The sequence below is a fragment of the Liolophura sinensis genome, chromosome 3 (assembly GCF_032854445.1).
Source record: "Liolophura sinensis isolate JHLJ2023 chromosome 3, CUHK_Ljap_v2, whole genome shotgun sequence".
Taxonomy (NCBI): Eukaryota; Metazoa; Mollusca; class Polyplacophora; order Chitonida; family Chitonidae; genus Liolophura; species Liolophura sinensis.
In genome coordinates this window covers 21,367,386-21,373,405 of record NC_088297.1, presented here as the reverse complement: position 1 = coordinate 21,373,405, position 6,020 = coordinate 21,367,386, and positions in this window count along the sequence as shown.

The window sequence follows — 6,020 nt, the reverse complement described above, 5'->3', positions numbered from 1 at the left end:
TGTATGTTTCAGTGAGCATTTGATTTGTTAATGATTTCTTCAGATCTGCAGGGCAGGTTTTATATGAATTATCTCCCTTTGTTGTGAAAATTGGACAAGTTTTGAATATGGCAGTAATAACTCTGGTAATCATAAAGTAAAGTCAGCATTTAATTTGTTAATGATTTGTTTAAAGTTCTTCTTGAAAAAAAAATACTGTTAATGATTTGTTTGAAATTCTTCTAAAAAAAAAGGTGTTAATGATTTGTTCAACGTTCTTCTTGAAAAAAAAATACTGTTAATGATTTGTTTGAAATTCTTCTCAAAAAAAAAAGGTGTTAATGATTTGGTTGAAGTTCTTCTTGAAAAAAACTTTGAAATGCATCATTGTAAGCCTACACTCCTGATATGAGTGGCCAATTTTTGTGTCGAGGTTAAGACCGCTGATATTGTGAGTGTGGCGTAAGCCCTACATGTACCTGTGTTTATTTCATTAAGATTGTTCGACCAGACACAAGTAAGCCTACACTCCTGATATGAATGGCCAGTTTTTGTGTCGAGGTTAAGACCGCTGATATTGTGAGTGTGGTGTAAAAAAGAGGTATGGTATGCATGTAAGCCCTACATGTACCTGTGTTTATTTCATTAAGATTGCTCGATCAGGTGTCTGATTTCATCATGATTTTTGATGTCATTAGATCTTTATGTGTATAGGGTAAACGCACACATATTTTAACCCAGTTAGTGCCTTGAGGACTATGGCAGGGTATATATTTCTTCATAAGACATGTTGCTGCTACAGTTATACCAATGGATGGCAGTCCATGGGTACAAGATTTTATTACCCTTTATAGATTATGATGCTGAGTTTTGGTTTACAATATTTGCTTTCTTTGAAAGAGTGTTGATTAATTTTTATTTGTCTGCAAGACAACAATGCAAGAAAATCAGGGATCGGGGTTGGAATTTAATGGGGTTTTTTTTAAAGAATTTAATGAAAGTGCGAAAGGGTAGTATTCATGGTTAACACGAATTGGTTACACTGTAACGCTGAAAATTGTGTTAGGGGCCTCAGTGGCATTGTGCTTAGAGTTCTAGCACAAGACAGTGATCCAAGAGCCACCCACCAATGCAGTCGCTGTGAGTTGAAGCCCATCTTATGCTTGGTTCCTCTCCAGCCCTTTGCAGGAAAGTCTGTCACCAACCTGTGGAGGGTTGAGCGTTTCCCCCGGGCTCTGCCTGGTTTCCTCCCACCATAATGCTATAAGCAAAATATTCTTGAGTATGGCGTAAACACGAATCAAAATAATTAAATACCGGTAAACAAAATTGTGCTAGGTCTTCATGTGTCAATGGGGAGGCGGTATATTTTTTACACCTGTGAGGTGGTGCTACAGTGAAGCAGCACCTCGAACCATTGTTACCTCAAGAACGGATTGTAGAGTAACGTCTACAAATGTATCAGTTTCTGTTGTAATGTCGTACTGTCTTTGATGTGATGTCATCATGATGAGCTGGGAAGGATCATTTGAGGTCAATAAAATGACATCAAGGTCTTTGCTGCCGTGCGTTGGACAGGTCCACCCAGTGGTTTGTGTCAGAAGTGCGAGTTCATGTTGGTGAGTTGTGACAGGTACATGTGACAGACTCTGCTGCAGCGCGCTATCCATTGTATCAATGGAATTTCAAATGTCAACAACCAAGGAAAATTTAAAACATCCGTGAAATAAGTGTTATGACTGTGCTTTGAATGTGTCCAAGAATGTTGTCTGATGCTATGTAAAATTTCTTCTTTTTTCCTGAAATATATCTGTAAGAAGAATATGTAGAGATAGACGTATCAGTATCAGAGACAACATTTTCTATGTATATTAGAAGGTAATGAGGTAATTTATTCCTGCAATTTCAAGTCTCCCTTTAGTGTTGAACTATAATTGCCATTATTAGCACAGTGGAAATTTTTATTGTATGCCAGTTATCAATGTTTTGTATTGAATTTTGTATTTTTATTTGTGGAGAAACAGTGTAACCAGTTAGATGTATTTGATTTTGTAAAATTAGCAGTGCAAAGTACACTTATTGTATGGTACACTGAAAGAAATGGCTTCCTTTGTTAATATTGTGTGTGTGTGTACAATCATATGTAGTTGCATATGTAGTTTTGCAACATTTGATTTTGTAGATTAGCAATGCAATGTACAGTGTAGCTCACTACGTGAAATAGCCAATCATTTTTAATTTTTTGCGTTAATGATTTCATGTTTTATTGGGACTCTTTCAAGTCTTTATATATGTAAACCTACCACGTGATTGTTTTGATTGAAATTGAGATTGTTTTTAAGAAAGCATTAGGCTTTTTCTTTTTGCTGATATATCAAAGCTGTATACTGAATTAATAAGATTTTGTTGTTGTTGTTTTCTCCCACTCTTACAATCCAAATTTTGCTTGCATGCAAATTCAGTACAGTACTTAAGTTATGTAAATACAATTTCTGAGGATTGGAAAGGAATGTCTAGATGTTAGAGTTCGCGCTGTACAACTGTAAAAATGGCTAATCATAGCTGTCGTACAGCTGTTAAAAGGTTCCTGAATTATAGTAATATTAATCTAACAAACCTTAAAAACTAGGATATCATCATACTGTGCAGGAAGAATGTTTCAACCCCAGAACTAATATTTGATAAAATTTGCCTTCAAAAATACTTTTTTTTTCTGGAGGGGTAAATACATTCCAAAAGAATTCTGATTTAGATGCCTTTGAAGAGCTAGGCATCATAAAGATACATCTGTGATAATCACTTATGTAGGTCAGTGGTATGGTAATAGTGACATACTAAGTATCATATGATTTGTGAAATTTGTGAAATCAGGACTAAATATTGTTACAGTAATTGTGTAACCCAAGATTTAGTTAACTGCTGCATTGTATGGAACTGATGTATGTTGTGATTGACATTTGGAGTTAAAGGGATACAAAATCAATTCTGATTGGCTGGTGTGATACAGAATCGATTCTGATTGGCTGGTGTGATACAAAATCAATTCTGATTGGCTGGTGTGATACAGAATCGATTCTGATTGGCAGGTGTGAGAGAGAGGAATGTCCAGGGTGTGCTTTTCCTTAGCTGAATTTCAGGTAAGATTTATTCAAGTGTGACCAAGGCTGTATGGTTTAACCCAGGAAACCCTATCTCCACTGTCAGCCATTCAGTGTCAGTTTTGTACCCCCTTAAGCCATTTTCATTCAAGTTGGCGGACTTCTAAACTCTCAAAGCTTACATATATTAAGGAGAATTTCAAAAAAGGCTTGACTGAACCTAGTTTGAATGTAAATTTCAGTTATTGCTCAAATTGTGGTTGGTATGTGTTATTTGGGTCTATGTATTGGAGGAAAATGACAGAATTTTGTACAATAAATATATTCTATCATATGGAAATATATTTTGTACATCTTCATTTGTAAAGAAGGCTGTATTTCACTCAAAGGTTAACATTTTTCAAGGAACCAATTCTCATCCACGATAAAGGGGTGATAGAGAGTGTTTTGTGAAGTCTGATTAATCAATTTCTTGCCAGAAAAACTGTGCGCATTTTCACCTTGATTTTTGAGACAAATCTACATTGGTTGGGTTGGCCAATTTCAGGGCTTCCAAGAAAGTATAGTTTTATCAGTCTGCACAGAATAATGCCTTCAGAACATGCTTGAATTAACACCTTGCGAACATGCAGACAGGTTGAAGAATTACAGTAAGTATGATTTTAAGGCCTATATATGCTTCTGAACGTGCATTTTTTACATTTCCAAACTTTAGGCGAAATACAGCAGCCGAAAAATTTGAACCAACGTGATTCATACTCAGGCAAACGAGTGGAGCATGCTTGTCTTAAGAGTCATCAGACACATTATCAGGTGTTCATTTTGATCTCAGACACAAGGTGTTTATTTTGATCTCAGACACAAGGTGTTTTCAGTTTGATCTCAGACAAAAGGTGTTTATTTTGATCTCAGACACAAGGTGTTTATTTTGATCTCAGACACAAGGTGTTTTCAGTTTGATCTCAGACAAAAGGTGTTTTCAGTTTGATCTCAGACAAAAGGCATTTATTTTGATCTCAGACACAAGGTGTTTTCATTTTGATCTCAGACACAAGGTGTTCAGTTTGATCTCAGACACAAGGTGTTTTCAGTTTGATCTCTGACACAAGTTGTTTATTTTTATCTCAGACAAAAGGTGTTTTCAGTTTGATCTCTGACACAAGTTGTTTATTTTGATCTCAGACACAAGGTGTTTTCACTTTGATCTCAGACACAAGGTGTTTATTATGATCCCAGCCTCAGGCAATTGAATAAACATTCCATCCCTATGTTCTCAGGGCCTTGGTGGCAATGAGGTGTTGTCGGTATTCATGTAGTCTGGCATGAAGCTCGCAGGAGATCCTTGGCTTCCACCATGATATGACCAGTACAACTTGGCCAATTGTTAACTCTGCCCATTATATACTGGCTGCGGTGTGAGAAATTCTTTAGGGTGTCGTTAAAAAGTAAATCAGTTACCACCAATCAGTTGGTGGTTTACTCCGAATCGTCGAATTTCTTCAATCTTGGCGACATGCTCCTTACAGCGCTTGCATCGCTCTCTATGTTCACTTTTCATCACTGCTACCAATAGCAACTTTTGTACAGAAATCTTGAACAATGTTGAGGTCACTGGGGTCACGGTGAGGAGACAGAAGGTCAGAAAACACAAACAATCCACCTCAACCTTTGTTTCCAAACAATAATGCTTTTTACACATAAATTCTCTTTATCTAAAACATGTATAACATGATTCTGAACCAAAACATGAAACAGTTGTATTGATGAATGCTAATTAAATAGCTGGGCGCGAGGACATGAGGTGAGGTTCCATGGGCTCCAAAGGTCGAGCTTGGTGGCAATGGTGTTAATTGAGCATAGAGAGCGGCACATGTGCCGTAAGGAGTATGGTCTTGTGGAGCAGTCATACCATGCACCAGGTGTAATATCCATGGCAACATATAGTGAAGAAATACATCACCATTGAAGCAGAGTTGTGACAGCTTCATAAGACAGGCCCCAGGACAAATAAATTCAGATTGTTAGGCCATGATTAAAGAAATGTTTGTTCAGGGTAACCTGACCAACCATCCAAAATGAAACCCTGAATCTTACTGGAAATCTTTTTTTTTTCCTTTCATTGTTAATTTGTTAAAATCATTAACTAGCCCAAAAAATTTCTACTTTTCTCACAGCATCAAATTATCTTCGAGTGACCCTGATGCGACAGTATACGGACAATGGGTTAGCCAGCACTTGGCCTTACCTTTCTGCTAAATGCACATGACCAGACTTAGGATTGAGAACAGGGCGCCGTATTTATCAAGTGACTTTAGTCATAAATTTCAATTCCTTAAAAAGCCACACTCAGAACAATACGAGTTCAAATTGTGATTAGTACATTGTCCTGCAGTAAAGAATCAGTGTACAAATTTACACATTTCTAAATGAAAGCATTTTATTTGTAGCTGTGTTTGAATGTTTAAGTCGTCCGACGTTTGATAAACACGAGCCCTGTGCCCAACTGTATGAAGACTTCTTAACGCTACGAGCTTAACAGCCAAACGAGGGGTCCAGATCTCCAAGTTATAAGTGCAAGTGTTTGACTGGTCTTAATTCTCAGGATAGATTTCGGATTTCATTTGCCATGGGTGCATTCAGCCAGCAGCTTGTGTGTTTGATTTATTTATTTATTTATTTGATTGGAGTTTTATACCGTACTCAAGAATGCTTTACTTATATGACGGCAGCCACATTATGGTGGGAGGAAACCGGGCAGGGCCCGGTAAAAAGCCACAACCATACGCAGGTTGCTACAAGACCTTTCCACATATGGCCGGAGAGGAAGCCAGCCTGAGCCGGCCTTGAACTCACAGCGACCACATTGGTGAGAGACTCCTGGGTCATTAGGCTGTGCTAGCACGCTAACCAACTAAGCCACGAAGGCCCCTTGTGCGTCTAAAT